This window comes from Ovis canadensis, chromosome X, assembly GCF_042477335.2.
Source record: "Ovis canadensis isolate MfBH-ARS-UI-01 breed Bighorn chromosome X, ARS-UI_OviCan_v2, whole genome shotgun sequence".
Classification (NCBI taxonomy): Eukaryota; Metazoa; Chordata; class Mammalia; order Artiodactyla; family Bovidae; genus Ovis; species Ovis canadensis.
Genome location: NC_091727.1, coordinates 118,630,309 through 118,649,703, shown reverse-complemented (window position 1 = coordinate 118,649,703; position 19,395 = coordinate 118,630,309). Strand labels below are relative to the sequence as shown.

General features: G+C 40.4%; 1 long non-coding RNA gene and 1 pseudogene across 1 annotated transcript in view; both read right to left on the bottom strand.

Annotated features, from left to right (window-relative positions):
* The window catches only part of LOC138931200 (uncharacterized), a 160,795-nt gene that overhangs the window by 65,242 nt on the left and 76,158 nt on the right, over positions 1–19,395 (bottom strand). The window lies entirely within an intron of this gene.
* LOC138931199 (BCL2/adenovirus E1B 19 kDa protein-interacting protein 3-like pseudogene) lies at positions 13,006–14,528 on the bottom strand (annotated as a pseudogene).

The following is a 19,395-nucleotide window of genomic DNA, read 5'->3' as shown; positions in this document are numbered from 1 at the left end:
ACCTCTTGGCTACTGTCAATAATGCTGTAATGAACATGGAGATGTGTCGGGGAGTGTTTAACAGGAGGATTCCTAAGTGCTGTTTCTCACAAGTTCTTTGTTTCTTTTTAAGCACACTGCTCCCAGGAACCAAGGTCATTGTGTGAGACAGGCCTGAATCTTCTTTAGCAAACATTCTTTTTATGACAAAACTGCTTAGTCTCGATCCCCTTTCTTGAGATATGGATGGTCTTCTGATCTTGTGGCCATTATTAATCCCTTGTTCCCTTGGTAATGGTTGCTATACGCTTGGTTTTCTGATCTTTATCATAGTCGTAAGAAACTTCTTGTACCACAGCCTACATATACTCACAGAAAAATCATTAAAGCACCTCTGCTCCATCAGAGCTTGGGTCCCTATTTCTTTCTTTCTTTCTTTCTTTCTTTCTTTCTCTCTTTCTTTCTCTTTCTTTCTTTCTTTCTCTTTCTTTCTTTCTTTCTTTCTTTCTTTCTCTCTCTTTCTTTCTTTCTCCCTCCCTCCCTCCCTCTCTCCCTCCCTCCCTCTCTCCCTCCCTCCCTCCCTCCGTCTCTCTCTCTCTCCCTCTCTCTCTCTCTCTCACTTTTCTTGGCTGATTCCTTGGAGGTAGAGACCCGTCTTGCTCACTCTCCTGCCCAGGCTTGTAGGACTCTCTTGAGAAGGCACCCTGTGCCATCACCCTCCTCGAGAGGGCACCCGGTGCCTTCGTGAGAGACGCAGGTCCTGTGTCAAGGGCTTTATTGGTTTTCTGCATAAACCAGGGAGTATCAGCCTCTTTCTCTCTTTCACTTTCTTATCATCACCTCCGGACCACCAGGTCCCGGTCCATTAAAGGACCCCAACAGAGATGTAAATATCTGTTTGAAATCCTGCTCTGATTTTTTTCCTTTTGCACATACATTAATATTTTAATAATAAAACTTAAAATATATGTAAAGAAGTAGGAAAATGGCTGTAACTTGGGGAATAAAATACACAAAAAGCATAATCAAATTGTTACCAATGGGATTTACATAAATATTATTTAAATCCAATGTTTAAATAGTCAATCTTCTCAACAATTAAGTATTCATCTTATCTAGAAATAGAAGCAACTAGAACTAAATGAGATTTTTTAGGTGAACATTGCTTTTTGCAAAATAAATGTAATTGATGTACATGTATCAAATTGCAATTCTTCACTTTAGCAAATTTTTTTCCTCTCATATTCATTTCCAAGCACGTTTGTGTTCTCTATTATGTATAAAGTAACACTTGAATTGGACTCCTAATGTTCCTTTTGATTGATCATAATTAAAATGCATACACTTAGCCCCAGTATTTGTGTTGTCTCAATTCTTATGAGGATGTAAATTCAGACACTTTCCCATATCTAGGTAATTGTGGTTATTAGACTTGAAGTGGCCCTTTTAGTCTTTGCATTTTGTCTGGCTTTATGTCAGTATAAATCAGCATAAAATTGGTATTTAGTGATAGGTTTAAAATATGGCTATTCTTTTCAATTAATACATTACAATGGAGGAAAACAAAAAATGAAACCATCACTAGTGGATGAATGGGAAATCGGAAGGAAGAGAAACCTGTGCTCTATGTTACAATTGTTGAGGACCAGATGTGTGCTCCAGAACTGAATTTTTGGTTCCACAGTCTTTTCCAAGGCTGCCCTTTGTTTAAATGACTTGGCCCCACATTTGTTAATTTTCCACAGTTTGTAAGTAATAGTATAATTTTAGAAATGGCACTGGTTTGTTATTCTTGGTCTTGCATCACTTTAAGGTCTCTGTATGCCAATCACATGTAGGTCTAGAGTTCACAGATTTGGTATTAGAATTCATGCCTCCAGCAAAGTTTTTTTCCATAGATCAGACTACATGTTAGGCCCATATTCCATGGGAAATCTGTTAGGATTTGGAGCTACCAAATGGATGCAGAGATCTAAAAGCTTAATAACCTACATGGGTAAATACAATCCAGCAGGAGCACATGCAGAACAATCATGTCAATACATCCTCTGTATCAATAACATGACCAGGGACCCAGAAACAACCTGGAGAATGCTGGAGGCACTGAGTCAGCCATGGGGAGGATCAAGCAAGCTGATGGGGAATGTGTCAGGTACCCCCTCAGTCTTTGTTGGCTCACCCTAACCCACTGAGGACTACTGCCCTCCACTGCATAGACAACGGCAGAACTAAAATTAAAACATAAGGCAGAGATAGCAGCTCGATGCTAAGGAAGAGACTTGGGGCCCTTGCGAGTTTGGCCTGGAACATGCCAGCGTATAAATTTTTCTGGGTACTGTATGGTGGAAACTAGCTCTAATTCTTCTCCCAGGCGACAGACTTACCACCTGTGCTCATCTCTAATTATCTTTGATCAGGCTTATGCAGTAGGAAGTTGTTTCAGCAACTGTGATTAGGCCCAGGGCATAGCTAAGTCTATAATTACTAGCTGGTTAAATCAGAGCGCTTCTGGAATTTAGTAGCCATTTGTGTAAACTGCCTCAATAGTTTTAGACTGTAAACTTGTCCTTTTACACTTCTATGAGAACTCAGAGATGAATAAGTAATAGTTAAGGAAAAGCAAATTTGTCAGTGAATGTAAAAAAGGTGCAAAATGAAGACAGTTCTAGCCACAGGCAGAAAAATGAGAGCCAACCATAGACAGAAGCATGCACTTGCTCAGTAACCTTTCATAAGGAAAAAGGACATGCCTCTAGGAGTACTTCTGATTTTGGAATACCAAAACTTTAAAATGTGTTCCCTCAATTAACCACTGAGAACATTAGGTGAGGGATAGAAATCATTTAACCTCTGTGAATATCAAGTTTCTCATAAAAAAAAAAAAACTTTCTAATCACTCCACATGGCTGTAGTGAAAATCACATGAAATAACAGAAAGAACATTTAGCACCACCATTGGTAGCCATGGCAAAATTCCTGTTATTGAGGTAAGTAGGTGTCTGGGCTCTCTAGGAGTAAAGGGTGATTCCTTTGCCTACAGACTCTCTCATCCCTATCCAACTGCCAATTAGAAGTATGTGGCATCTGTATGTCTTCTTTGGAGAAATGTCTGTTTAGTTCTTTGGCCCATTTTTTGATTGGGTCACTTATTTTTCTGGAATTGAGCTGCAGGAGTTACTTATATATTTTCGAAATTAATTCTTTGTCAGTTGCTTCGTTTGCTATTATTTCCTCCCATTCTGAAGGCTGTCTTTTCACCTTGCTTACAGTTTCCTTCATTGTACAAAAGCTTTTAAGTTTAGACTGAGCAACTTCACTTTCACTTTTCACTTTCATGCATTGGAGAAGGAGATGGCAACCCACTCCAGTGTTCTTGCCTGGAGAATCCCAGGGACGGGAGAGCCTGGTGGGCTGCCGTCTATGGGGTCGCACAGAGTTGGACACGACTGAAGCAACTTAGCAGCAGTAGCAGCAACAGAAGAGAGATTCCTAAAAACACTGGAAATAGAACTGCCATATGACCCAGCAATCCCACTGCTGGGCATACACACAGAGGAAACCAGAATTGAAAGAGACACGCGTACCCCAATATTCATCACAGCACTGTTTATAACAGCCAGGACATGGAAGCAACATGGATGTCCATCAGCAGTCGAATGGATAAGAAAGCTGAGGTACATGTACACAATGGAATATTACTCAGCCATTAAAAAGAATGCATTTGTATCAGTTCTAATGAGGTGGATGAAACTTGGAGCCTATTATACAGAGTGAAGTAAGCCAGAAAGAAAAACACTAATACAGTATACTAACGCATATATATGGAATTTAGAAAAATGGTAATGATAACCCTGTATGTGAGACAGCAAAAGAGACACAGATGTATAGAACAGTCTTTTGGACTCTGTAGAAGAGGGTGAGGGTAGGATGATACGGGAGAATGGCATTGAAACATGTATATTATCATATGTGAAATGAATCACCAGTCCAGGTTCAATGCATGATACAGGGTGCTTGGGGCTGGTGCACTGGGATGACCCAGAGAGATGGTATGGGGAGGGAGGTGGGAGAGGCGTTCAGGATGGGGAACACATGTACACCCATGGCAGATTCATGTCAATGTATGGCAAAACCAATACAATATTGTAAAGTAAAAATAAATAAATAAATAAAACCGGGGGGGGGGACACTGAAGAGGAAAACTAAAAAAAAAAGAAAGAAACACTAATTCAGTATATTAATACATATATATGGAATTTAGAAAGATGGTAACAATGACCCTATATGCAAGACAGCCAAAGAGACACAGACATAAAGAACAGACTTTTGGACTCTCTGGGAGAAGGTGAAGGTGGGATGATTTAAGATAATAGCATTGAAAGATGTATATTATCATATGGGAAATAGATCACCAGTCCAGGTTCAATGCATGAGACAGGGTGCTCAGGGCTGGTGCACTGGGATGACACTGTGGGATGGGATGGGGAGGGAGGTGGGAGGGAGGGTCAGGATGGGGAACACATGTATACCCATGGCTGACTCATGTGAATATATGGCAAAAACCCACCACAATATTGTAAAGTAATTAGCCTCCAATTAAAATAAATTTTAAAAAAAGAAGTACGTGGCAGAGCTAGTAAAGGGAACTCTTTCAGGCTGAAGTGAGAGAGCCATACTCCTCTTGAGATGGAGAGATGCTATTACCCTCCCCCCCACCATAGTGCCCCTGAAATGGTACCACAATTGGTGAGAAAATAAAATGATGCATAAACAACAAGCTAATTATTTCCAAAGGAAATGAATACTCATATAATTTAATGCAGGTGGTGCTTAATAAACAATCCTTTCACTGAGTAAACAAAAGAGGGAAACTGTGAGTAATTTACAGGCATCTAAGTGAAATCGCTTATGGTGCCTTATGCATAGATGTCTTAAGACCTGTATTCTGGTTTACCGCTCACCTCTCAGATACGTGTCTCTGGAAGAGCCTGGCAACACAAACATGAAAGTAGCCTTAATCAAGTGCATATGCGTAAATCGTGTACTTTGGTTAGAGAGGTGGATGAAAAAGAATTGGAGTCACTTGTTTATGCACTTGGGCAGCTGTGCTGTTGGACCAATGCCATCTTGATTCCCCACTGAAACAAAGGAAGCAAACTCTGTTTTCAAGAAAATAACGCCTAACACTTTGGCCAAACAGTTGTGTCCAAATGTTAACCTCCTTCAAGAACACAGTAATAACTATGAATATATGATGAAATGACATTTGGAAAGATTACCTGTGGGCATGTGAGATGTTTAACTTTTCTCATTTTAAGCCACGAGTACAGTGGTCATTTACTTGGGCTTTAAAGGGCAACTCCTGACATTTGGTCTTTGGTAGATTTAACAGGCCGCTTGTAAGCTTAAAGGTTTTGCCTGGTTAAAGTGGGTTTTATTGCAGAGGCTATTTGCAACTTCATGCTCCATCTCACAGAAATGTCAGTGTTTGCCTTTGCTCAGAACTGGGCATAGCAACTCAAAGGTTTATCCCGGAGTAGCTCTGAAAATAGAAGATGCTTGACTTTAGGTCTCTGTTCTTAACTGCCCACAAACAACCTGTAGGAGCATTCGCTTTCACTTGGGGTGGTATAAGTCTTCCAGATGGCTGAGCAACAACAGACTTTTGGGAAAGACTAAATGCTCATAACCCTCTGTCACATTGTAAACTGCCAGCGTGTTTTCCTTTATTCTCTTCCTGGTGGAAACAAAAAGCCTACTTTGATAATAAGCTTGAGAAATACATTTTCTCTGGATTCTGTGGAAATAAATTATCTCACTCGCTCTGGGAAGTTGAACCTCAGCTGGGCTTGCACTGCAGCTTGGCAGGCCTCTTGTTGACTCCCTCGAGAATTTCTTAGAACAGTTGTTCAAAATCCAAACTGTTTCCACTGCTCCCCAGTCCCCAGTCCTACCCCAGCTGTCCGTCCTCTCAAAGATGATCTCACCTCCCACTTCACCACAAAGACTGGCTGTGTAGGCTCCTTCATTCCCCTTTTCTTCAAACTGCATGATGCATGGCGCTTTTGCCTGCACCACAATGCTTGAGTCTCAAAGAAAACCACGGTTGTTTTTTTTTTTTTGCCTAGGCTATGCTGTCTATTTGGACACTTGATCTCATTCCCTCTCCACCCCAGGAAGAAATTGTTCCATCAGCTATTTTAATGGCTCCTTCCCTACGGTCTATAAACTCATTCAGAGCTTCTCTGACTTGGACCCAAGTTACCACCCTATCAATCACCTTCCTTTCACAAGTCAAACTTCTCACAAATGTAGTCAATGCTTACTGACTCCTTTCACACCACTAACTCCTCACAACCAAGCTTCCACCCCACCTCAATGACACTCTATTGAAACCGCTGTCTTGAAAGTCAGCAATGGGCTAATAACTGGCAGATTGGCTGGCTTTTCCTTAAAACTTACCTTACTTGATCTAGCCACAGCTTTTTACCAATGCTGACCGCTTCATCCCTCCTAAAACTCTCTTTATGGCTTCTGTTACATGACCCTGATTTTTATCCTATCTATTTTACTCCTTTTTAAATATATATGGTATTATTTGCAGCACATGGGATCTATTGCCTTGACCAGGGATCAAACTCAGCTCTCTTGCATTGAGAGTGCGGAGTTTTAGCCACTGGACTACCAGGGAAGTCCCAACTTCTTTTGCTTTGAATCCTTGGTTGACTCTTCCTCTATCCCTTCAATGTAAACCTTCCACATTGGCTCTGTTCTTGGCCCTTATCTTTCGTATTCTCTCTGTTTTGATGAACTTACCAATTGCACATATTCACTTATCTTCTCTATGGGAATGGCTCCTCAATCACTGTCATTTATTCATGTCTTAATTCATTAATTACTTACTGAATGAATACCACATATGTAGAGTGACTTTGGGCTTCCCTGGTGGCTCAGCAGTAAAGAATCTGCCTGCAATGCAGGAGTCAGCAGGAGATGTGGGTTTGATCCCTGAGTTGGGAAGATCCCCTGGAGGAGGAAATGGCAACCCACTCTAGTATTCTCACTTGGAGAATCCCATGGGACAGAGCCTGGTGGGCTGAAGTCCATAAGGTGGCAAAAAGTTGGACATGACTGAAGCTACTCAGCACGCATGCAGAGTGACTATACAATTTGTCAATCTAACTGGGACATTTTGAGTATGAAAGGGGATCACTATTAATGCTTATGTCAGAGCACTAGACATAAACCAGATTGGCCAAGCAAATTGAGACATATGGTAACCCTATGTATAAGATACTCTGCCAAGTATTATGAAGTTAAAAAGTAAATCATAAATGCATCCTGTCCCCAAAGAGCATTAAGTCTAGTAGGAGACACCAACATAAACAGAATACTATTAGAAAGTGATAAATACCCTAAGAGAGGTCAAGATAAAACATACTGCGTTTTCAGGATGCTGCTGCTCCTGCTAAGTCGTTTCAGTCATGTTCGACTCTGTGCGACCCCATAGACGGCAGCCCACCAGGCTCCCCTGTCCCTGGGATTCTCCAGGCAAGAACACTGGAGTGGGTTGCCATTTCCTTCTCCAATGCATGAAAGTAAAGTCGCTCAGTCATGTCCGACTCTTCGCGACCCCATGGACTGCAGCCTACCAGGCTCCTCTGTCCATGGGATTTTCCAGGCAAGAGTACTAGAGTGGGTTGCCATTGCCTTCCCTGGTTTTCAGGATGAGAGGAGATTTATTTTCACCTTGAAGAATTAGGAAAAGCTTTGTGATAGTTGCATTTGAGTAGCCCTGGGACATGCGAAGATGGTGGTGGGTAGAATTTCAGGTGGAGGAAACAATACAAGCAGGGCCTCCCTCACGGTTCTTCAGTCTGCATGCTGCAAAAGTGCTACACCTAAGAGGGCACTGTCCACCTTGTTAACACCCCTATTAGTTGAAAATGTTCGTATTTTAATAACTTTGTTACTTCAAAGGTGAGTGATTTGTACATTTATTACAAAAATTTTCTACTAGATCACAGGAAAATGTCATTTTCTACCAATCAGTACACAACAACAATTTTTTGACAGATGGAAGTAAGTGTCTGAGGAAGAGACATCTTTTTCTACTTCATACCAAAATGGGCTAGAAGTGATCCTGAGCATGTACAAAGGCATAATAGAGAAACTTGTGGAGCATAAATAGGACAGAGAGTCTATTTGGACAAACTGTCAACATCAGTCTGACAAAAGCTTGGGGTGCATGAAAAGACACAATGAAAACAAATTGGAAAAGTAGATTTAGTCCAGATTGTGGAGGGCCGTGAGTGTCACCATAAGTAAATCAAACTCTAGTCAGTAAGCACAGGTCAAAATAGTTTCAGGAAGTTACCCTGGAGGACTTCCCGGGTGGTCCCAGGGTTAAGACTCCATGCTTCCAATGCAGGGGGCGTGGGTTCAATCCTTGGTCAGGAAACTAAGATCCCACACACCATGCAGTGTGGCCCCCCAAAAAAACTAATTATTTTTTAAAGAAGTTTTCTTTTTTTAAAAAAAGAAGATCCTTGAGAAAAATGTATAAAATACTTTCAAAAGGCAAGAACTGGGAGTGACTGAAAAACCAGTTAGATGCTCACTGGCCTTGTAGTATAAGCCAACATTTTCCAAAGTAGCTCTGTGGAACTAATGCTCTGGATTTTAACAACTACACCAGATAGCAGGAGAACAGAAGCAGAGAAAGCTGCATGGTTTCATTCAGTCCTACCATCTCTCCACAGCCCTGACTCTTATACATTTCTCCCTGAGTGACCTGCCAATGCTTCATATTTCACATATCCCAAATCAAACCCATTATCTTTGTCATGAAAACTATTTCTTCTGTGCATACCACCACAGAATAAGGGTGGCTTAAATAAGAGCTTCAGAAGTAGGCAGGCCAGGGCTAGCATGACAGCACCAGGAAATCTTCAGGAATCAAGACTCCTAGTTGTATATATTCTGCCAGGAGTATGAAAATGAATGCTAGAATTCTAGCCATAACATCCTTGTTCCAAACTGTGTGCTGGAGGAAGAAGAGAAGAAATGTGTGATCTCTACCTTTTCGACTTCCTGAAATGATCACACAACACACCCACGTTTACCTCATCAGCCAGAACTTAGTCACATGGACACATACAAGGAAAACTGAATGAACGTGTGTCCAGCTAAAAGTCCAGTTTCTCTTATTTAAAAAAAAAAAAGAAGAAGAATGGATTTGGGAGCTAATTGGCAAGGTCTACCACAGAAGGTGAAATCTGTAAGATAGAAAAGGAGAGGGAATTCCCTGGTGGTCCAGTGGTTAGGACTCATGCTTTCACTGCCAACGACTCAGGTTTGATCCCTGGTCTGGGAACTAAGATCCTACAAACTGCATGGTGCTTCCAAAAAAAAAAAAAACAAAGTCATAAGATTGAGAAGGAGAGCAAAGGAAAGGAAAAGGTGTCAAGAAGGGCAAGTTTTCCAGCATGTATGGTTGAGAGAGGAATTATTCTTTTATTTGCAACTGAACCAATATATTCTAGTGTAGATTTATGCATTCTAAGTTGTTGGTTAGTCACTAAGTCATGTCTGACTCTGTGCAACCCCATGGACTGCAGCCCACCAAGCTCCTCTGACCATGGAATTTTCTAGGCAAGAATACTGGAGTGGGTTGCCATTTCCTTCTCCAGGGGATCTTCCCAACCCAGGGATCGAACCCAGAAGCATTTTAAAGTAGTTTACCCATTTGATACAATTCAGAAGATACTAATATAGTCCTACTAGCAGATTTGGTTATAGCTACACCTAGAAATTGGGGTTTCCAAGGTGGCACTAGTGGTAAAGAATCTGCCTTCCAATGCAGGAGACATAAGAGATGTGGGTTCGATCCCTGGGTCTGGAAGATCCCCTAAAGGAGGGCATGGCAACCCAATCCAGTATTCTTGCCTGGAGAATCCCATGGACAGAGGAGCCTGGCAGGCTATAGTCCATGGGGTCGCAAAGAGTCAGACACAACTGAAGCAACTTAGCATGCTCACATGCAAACACAGAAATGAGAATTTAAAAAGAGCCATTTGGAGTCCTGACTATTACAGACTACATTAGCAGGAATCACAGTCTATCTCACCAGATCCTCAAATAGATGTTATAAAGCCCTGTTTTATTATGATTATGCTTTAAAATTATATTTCTAAGAAATTAAAAGACATGACTGTCCTTATCATTTTTAATCTAATATACATGATATACGTATGAGCTATACAGTAGGTAAATAACTTAGTAGTTATTTTATTGACTGTTGTTTAGTCACTAAGTCATGTCCGACTTTTGCAATCCCATGGACTGTAGCCCACCAAGCTCCTCTGCAGGCAAGAATACTGGAGTGGGTTACCATTTCCTCCTCCAGAGGATCTTCCTGACCCAGGAATTGAACCCATATCTCCTGCATTGGCAATTGGGTTCTTTACCACTGAGCCTTTGACAGGGGCAAGAACAAATTGATGCTTATGGTCATAGGGTTTCTCAGATGGCTTCAAGCACAATGTCCTCTATTGGGCTTTCTAGCAAGTAAGTTTGTTTTTCCCAGACAGATTGGTGACCCCAGCTTTCCCTTCTATTACCTCTCAAATGGGGCCTGAGTGCACAGTTAATCATGGATGGAACTGAGGTTAAGCCTAGATCCCTCAACATCCCCAGTATTGATTTGCATGGGCCATATGATTCAAAACATATTTTTATGTTTCCCCAAATAGAACTCTCTCCCCATTTGCAAAGACCAAATACCCAAAAGCACACCCAAAAGATGCTGCTGGATTGCTTAACAGCCCAGACAAAGAGGGATGAGAGACATCCTGAAAAGGGACCATCTCTACTCTGGACTCAATCAACAGATATGGGAAAGGAGGGGAGCAGGGAATAAGAAAGGGACAGGGAGTAGAAAAAAATGTAGAAAAAAACTCGTGTGCTTTGCTTTAAATTGATTTGCTTTGGTTTTTGGTAAAAAAAAAAAATGCAATAGACCTAAACAATATCATAATGAGGCAGGTCAGTATTTACAGTCCTTCGAACCCCATTTAACCTTTCTGTGCCTCATTTGTTAAGTATGTTGGCCAAGATCACATACCAAATCAGTGACACAATCATCATGAGGCCTCAAGTGCCTGATTCCCAATTTCATATTTTAAATAAGCCAAGTGACAGAAGAGAGGGAAAAATTGGGTCAGAGAAAAAATCTGGCCTGAAAAAAATCTGTGTTTCAAAACAAAGCCAATTACACAAAGACATGATATTCCTCATCTAAACAGAAAAAACAAGCTGGGACCTTAATATCTTTCTTTTCTGATGCATACACAGAGGTACTTTTCAATGGTGAGAAAGGCAAAATGATGGATGTACCTTTATGGTCAATTCTTTTATCTGATGACACTCCATTTCTTGTAAAATTTTGGTAGAGTTGGGAAAACAAACAGGTCAAGTAATTGCCTAATATAACACAGCTATAAAGATACAGCTAATTAACAAAGGGGTATATGCTCATATAACTAACACCAAAAACAGATGTCTAAAATAACAATTGCTAGTATCTGTCCTTTAGATTTCTGGTCAAGATTGTTTCCCACCAATTTTCTCTTGTCTCCTTAACTTTAGATTCCTAAATTTGTATTTCAGCTTTGATAGCTGCCTCTAATCCCATAAATCATGGTGTCTCATTCATAGTAATTTTTTTAATCTTGGCTTTCTGGCCTACATATCAATTTTGCTGGCTCTTTTGTGTTTATTACTCTTTCTTTCTTTCTCTCCCTCTTTCTCTCTTTTTCATACACACACACACACACACAGAGGAAAAGGGGAAACTCCAGCAGGTTTGACAGCCTCCAGTGCTTTCCATCAAGCACCTGGGGAATATGGAAGAAGCACCATTTTTCTTATTCCTGGGACAAAAGCACTGTGAGGAAAAAGGCAGTGATGGGACCAAGTAGCTTTACTTAAGGCAAAACTAACAGGACTCACAGCTGGTCTGGGCTTGAGGAGGCAGATGAATATCCTCAGGTTCTCCTTTAACCAAAGTGATGCTTCTTCACCAACCAGTTTCCCATTGGAGCACTATGCAGCCTTCCCAGCTGTTATAGTTCATGAACATAACACTGCATGCCAGGACAGGAGTGCTACAGATAGATTTATAACTCTAGAGTGTCACCTGTTGAGAATGGTCCAGTAATCCAAGAAAAGGAAGGGGCCTGCATTTGGCCCATCAAGACCTAACCTGCCACTCCCCAACCCTGAGCCACTCCAACAACCTCAGACCACGAAACTGAGTACAGATGTCCCTCAGCTTGTGTGGGGATTGGATCCAGGACAACCCCATCCCCACCAAATGGATGCTCAAGTCCCTTATATAAAATGGCTCAGTATTTGCATATAACCTATGCACATATTCCTGTATGCTTTAAATCATCTCTAGATTAAGTATAATATATAATATAATGTCAATTCTATGTAAATAGTTGCCAGTGCATGATAAATTCAAATTTTGGTTTTGGGAACTTTCTGGAATTTTTTTTCCCCAAAACATTTTCAATACACAGTTAGGATGAAGAAACCACACATACAGAAGGCTAACTCTACTGGCCTCCCAACCACAATTCAGGAGCAATGGACCAGGACCCAAGTCATGGAGCTTGTCTCCCACCTCACGCACACCACAGAACTTGTCAGGCACCCAGATAACCTTGGGAAGGCTTGGCTTTGCTCATGCTGAAGGGGTAGATTCCTTTCTCTCTATGCACTTATTCAGAATCACTCACCATCACTATATGCATTGTTGTCAAATAAACTTATGTTTTTTCTCATCACGTAGAACCTGGACTCTTGGCTCCATGCCCCAATGTTAACACCCATATTTAGCCCATATTTTAGTTTTGGTGATACTATGGACTCCTCTCCAAGACCAGAGCTTTGGATATCATCTAGTTGATTACAAAAATACTGATTACAAAAAATATACTATATATTCATTGTAAAGAATTTTTCTTTTTCTTTTTTTGGTTTAAAATAACTTTTTATTGCCCAGGATATTTTTTTTCCTTGTGTTGTATTTTGTCTGTTTTATTTGTTTTTGTTTTCTTTTTCATAATTATAAATTCAAGCGTCCCTTTGTCTTAAAAAACAAAACAACATGTAGCTTTCATATCATTTGCAACCTGGTCTCATTTGAAGAGACAGGTGGGAGTTATCTGGCAAGAGTAAGATTTATACCATGAATGGTGCAGGTCTAGGTCTGGTGGTACTGAGAGGAGACAACAGCATTCTTGACAAAGTTAAATCTGCTGGTGGCGTTTGCAGAAAAGAAGCCCTTAAAAATTTCTAAACAACAGTAAACTCTTATCAGGAAATTCTGAAGTGTTTTATGGAGAAGGCAATGGCACTCCACTCTACTCTTGCCTGGAAAATCCCATGGACAGAGGAGCCTGGTAGGCTGCAGTCCATGGGGTTGCTAAGAGTCGGACACGACTGATCGACTTCACTTTGACTTTTCACTTTCATGCACTGGAGAAGGAAATGGCAACCCACTCCAGTGTTCTTGCCTAGAGAATCCCAGGGATGGGGGAGCCTGGTGGGATGCTGTCTATGGGGTCACACAGGGTCGGACACGACTGAAGCGACTTAGCAGCAGTAGCAGCAGCAGAAGTGTTTTACAGGCCAAAAAGGGAATGAGGTTAGTAAAATGCCTCAATAGAGTTGGAATAAAATACTGAATTTGAGAGTTACTGGAACTTGTATATGTTTAAAAAGAGGGTGGAGATTGGGACATGCTTACAATGGTCTCAAGTTCAAATAAACTACTGTGACAAGACACCACTTCACAAGTCACACGCTGGCCCAGGGGCTCTTCTCTTCCCTCAGTAGGTGCTGGCAGAAGGCATGCTTAGTCATTTTGCAATGTAGATACTTACCCCCAAAGCCAAAACATGGGAGAGGAAGAGAGAGGGAATGAACACCTTAAGAAACTCTGTGGAGAAGATCCCCCCTTTCTTCCTGGCTTCACTTTTCCTCATGCTTAAGGAAACAGAACATTTAGGGTGCCTGAAGTAGAACTCCTTGGGTGAAATATTTTCAGGTCTATTGGACCAATCGGACACCCAATCTACACTTTTCTTCAGAACATCCACCTCTTTCTCTCCTTCTGCAGCTTCTTCTTCTGACTGAGAGCTATGGACCTTGCTGGTGTGCACTTCCACATCAAACATGATCTGCCCATCTTCTTGTGAGGAAGGGCTGTCGCAGTGAGAACTGCCTCTTGAACTGCTCCTTCTGGATTCATTCTGTGCATCCAAAAGAATCTTCTCCATGTCCCCATTGTGGATGGAGGACAAGGAGGGTACAAGCTCCATCTCCCTATTCTTCTCATTGCCATTGCTGCTGTTCACGGGCAGCTCCACCCAGAAACTGTTGAGGCCAGCAGGCAGTGGCAAAGACTGTTCACCTTCCTCACAGTTATTATTCTTGTTGTCCAGGGGCGGAAGCTGTTCTACTAAGTGAGACGACATTGTCAGGTGGCTGGAAGAGCTGCGACTCCACAGGAACTGTCTCCAATTCTCCGGCATCAACACCAAGAATTTTTCTAAAATATCAACCAATTTTATAAAAGATTTTCAATTCATATTAGAATATATATATATATATATATACACACACATGGAACTAAAGAGCTTCTTGATGAGGGTGAAAGAGGAGAATGACAATGCTGGTTGAAACTCAACATTAAAAAATCCAAGATCACAGCATCTGGTCCCATCACTTCATGACAAATAGAAGGGGAAAAAAGTGGAAGCAGTGACAGACTTTATTTCCCTGGACTCCAAAATCACTGTGGATGGTGACTGCCATCATAAAATTAAAAGACGCTTGCTCCTTGGAAGGCAAGCTATGACAAACCTACTGTGTGTGGCCTCAGTTGTGCCTGACTCTTTGCAACCCCATGTACTATAGCATGCCAGGCTCCTCTGTCCATTGGACTTCCTAAGCAAGAATACTGGAGTGGGTTGCCATTACCTCCTCCATGGGATCTCCCCAACCCAGGGACTGAACCTAGGTCTCTTGCATCTCCTGCACTGGCATAATACAAAAAAATTATTCACGATCCCACTACCCAGTTGATACCCTCTTCTGACTCAACTAAGATTTCCTGATTAAGCCCTGAGGAACCCCATCCATCCAAGTTGTACCAGCCTCTGATATTCCCTGTGATTAGATTTGGTTTGCTTGAACCTGAATGAGGATCCAGAACTTTTGTCATAAACAGGGTGAGAATATTTGGCATTCTACCTCTCACCATGTGCTGGTCACAAGGTATATAGGTAGATCCATCATCCTCATCAGCACTGAAGGCCTACAGCCATGCTAGACACCTGGGATAAACACCTGCAATATGAAAGCAGATGACTTCAGACAACTGACCTGGATTTACTCAGTTCTCCCAAGAGCAAGCATGTTCAGACATCAAGGAGACTGAGATGTGTAACATACACACATGCATTAGGCATTCACTATGTAAAGTGTTTTATATTATGCATTTCATTTTAGATTGCCTAATATTTTAGAATTTCTCATGTCTCTGATTTGAATCTAAAATCTTCAAATAGATGTTTTGATTTTTCTAGAAGCAAGTACTTGTCTATTGTGAGATAGTTAAAGTTTGAACTTTTTATATTGTTACTCTTTTAAAATACAGGACTACTTTTAGTGTACCAAGACCATAACTTTAAGCGGCTTTCATTACTCTCTATGTAGTTAAGTCTTAGTCAAGCCATTCGTGATTCTAGAGTAAGGGAAGAGCTCCATCTTATGGTACTATTTTGAAGTACACCAAGAAAAGGCCACGATTTTTACAATTGTCCTTCACTTTTACTTTAGAAACTCAAGACGGGCTTCCCTGATAGCTCAGTTGGTAAAGAATCCGCCTGCAATGCAGGAGACCCTGGTTCCATTCCTGGGTTGAGAAGATCCGCTGGAGAAGGGATAGGCTACTCACTCCAGTATTCTTGGGCTTCCCTGGTGGCTCAGCCGACCTGGGTTCGATCCCTGGATTGGGAAAATCCCCTGGAGAAGAGAAAGGCTACCCACTCCAGTATTCTGGCCTAGAGAATTCCAGGGACTGTATAGTCCATGGGATCGCAAAGAGTTGGACTGAATGACTTTCACTTCACTTCACTTAGAAACTCAGAGGGGAAAAGGATTAAAAAATACAGACTACCTCCCCCAACAAATTGTAAATCCTCTTCCATGATATGTTCAAAGTGACAAAATGGCCACGGCTAAGTTAAAATTAAGCAAAATCTTTCACTTGGCTATTGAACTGGGTACTAAATTGGTAAAACAAGAGTCCTTTTCACTTGATACCAAACATTAGCATTATCATCATAATGATTCTTGAGTTCCTATTATGAACCAGATTATGGTGTATACATATATATCATATATGTGATATATAATAAATATATAATAAATATATAATATTTATCACATTAAATATTTATTAAATATTTTATTAGCATTAATAAATATGTATATAATATATATTTATATATTATAAAAATATTAAGTTTTTAAATTTTTATAAAATTTTTAATATAAAATATTTATATATTTATATATATAATATAATTTATATAATGATTAAATATTTGTTAAATGTTAAATATTATTCCATATTAAATATTGTTTATTAACTTTTATTTACTATAAATATATAATAAATATATTATATATATATATGCTAAGTTGCTTCAGTCATGTTCAAGTCTTTGTGACCCCATGGACTGTAGCCCACCAGGCTCCTCTGTCCATGGGATTCTCCAGGCAAGAATAGTGGAGGGGGTTGCCATGCCCTTCTCCAATATATATGTACACACTAATTTAATACTCACACAACCCTATAAGAGAGGTACTATTATAAACTCCACTATCCAGATGAAGAAACTGAGGCCTAGAGAAGGTACATAAATTTCTCAAGGCCACACAGCTACTAAGTGGTACAGCGGAGACTCACTAGCCCAGATTCTAAACCACCATGCCATACTGCCTCTTTTTAAAGCTCAAATTCAGTAAGGTCTCTCTCAAAATAAACAACCTGAAGCCATGCTCTTACCCATTCTTTCTCAAAATATTCATAGTTGAAGGCAAGACAAGATCCCTGGTTCAATTTCTATTCCTCTCATGGTGGTCCAGATTTGTAATTCTTTGGCTTATCTCCTATGTTCCTTCCCAACTTTGGCAATGATTCTATTTGTGATTTTGACTATAAAGTATTGCAGTAGAGAGCTATACACTGAACGTTTCCATCCCTCCAAAATTCACATGTTAAAACCTAATCTCCCATGTGATGCTATTAGGAAGTGGGGACCTTGGGAGGTACTTAGGTCATAAGGGTGGAGCCCTCATGAATCAGATTAGTGCAGTTATAAAATGCACTCTCTCTTTGCCCCTTCCACTGTGTGAGGACACGGCCAGAGGTTGGCTATCTATCGACCAGGAACCAGGTCACCAGAAGATACTGAATCTTTCAGCACCTGATCTTGGACTTGCCAGCCCCCGGAACAGTGAGGAATAAATGTTTGTTGTTTAAGCCACCCAGTCTATGATTTTTCTATTATAGCAGTCCGAAAGGACTGAGACACTGAAAACTTAGATTTTCTGTCTCTTCCCCCTATTTTACCTCAGGCCCCTCAAACATCATTCATTTAAAATCATGTTGAAAATGACATATTTCCATAAACAACAAGGTCCTACTATAGGGCACAGGAAACTATATTTAATATCCTGTGATAAAACACAACAGAAAAGAATATATACATGTATAACTGAATCACTTTGGTGTACAGCAGAAATTAACACACTGTAAATCAACTATACTACAATAACATTTTAAAAAGGACACATACGTAAAACTTTACCAATGCTAATATAACTCAAACCAGAATTTTTCCTAAAGCATTTATTTCTTTAAAAATGGTCTCCTGTGGTACTTTTTAAAAACCTGGTAGAGTCTATAGGTTTTTTCTGTGCAGTTTGAGCAAGCACTGGGTTTCATGGAAAATCATAAATGGTATTTACCAATATTTTCAGCATTAACACCTAAGTCATATTCCATTAAGGGAAAAACCCATTTTTCTTATTTACCTAACAAAAATTTATTGAGCTTTTACTATTCCTAGGCTATAAGGACACAACAATGAAAAAGCCAAATATGGTCCCTGCCTTGATGGAACTTATGGTTCTGAACACTGTTCAAGATAGAAAAGAAAAAGGAGATGACTCTGACCTAGGAATGCCTTCTATATATATAGATATACATTTTTAAAATTTAAGATGTATTTAAAAAATAGTTTACTACTTTGAAACAAAAGTTATCAGCATGCACATTCTCTGACTAGGTGACCAAAAAGTAAATTTACAACCTTTCTAATTCCACTGACAGAAAGCAAAATCCATGAATATTCCATTAGGAGAAAAATAGGATTTTATTCTATATTCAAAAATTACCAGATGACATTTCTCTCAGACAGCCAAAACAAGGAAATTAGAGAGGCCTAGGGCTGTCCTGGAAGCCACCATGCCATGGGCAGCTTGCCTTTGGAATTTGGAATTTGTAGCTAAACTAGAGGCGATCTGGAAGTAGCTCAGCCTGACCCAAATGAGAACCTTGGGTAAATTCCTCCTTCCTTTTTTATGCCTGTGATCCTTGGGCACCACCCAAATTGCAAGCTCTGGCTAGACATCAACAATCCAACAGTTATCTCAATGCCAATCCTCTCTTCCTCCCTTTTTTATCCAATTTCTTAACTCCTCCTCTCTCTCCCAACACTTCCACTGCACAGTCTGGAACTCTAACCATGGTAAACAAAGTCCACTTCTATGTGTCTACTTTTTCCCTGAACATTGACTCCATCTCCTGTTGCTAATTGAAAGGGAGTTCCCCACCTACAGCACTAAGTCCCATAAAGCCATCTCAAGGCTGTATTCTCTTCCACAGCCTACATGCGGGGTGAAGGTGAGGGTTAGGGAGAGCTATGTCACCATTCACCTTACTCCCCCATTGCATTTTCGAAACCATGGTCACCGAACATTTTTAAGTACCATACAGTAAATATTTTAGGCTTTGTAGGATATACTGGCTCTTTTGCAACTACTTGCCTCTACTGTTGTAGCTTGAAAGCAGCTATCAACAATATGCAAACAAATAGATAATGGCTGTGTTCCAATAAAACTTTATTGACAAAACAGGCAGCAAGGCCAGACTTGACCATAAGGATGATCAATACACTGCCATGGCCTCACAGTGCCTTGACTTTCTCATTCTCAATGATTTTCACTCCACCTTTAATACCTTCAAACCAATTTGCCACTCTCCCTATA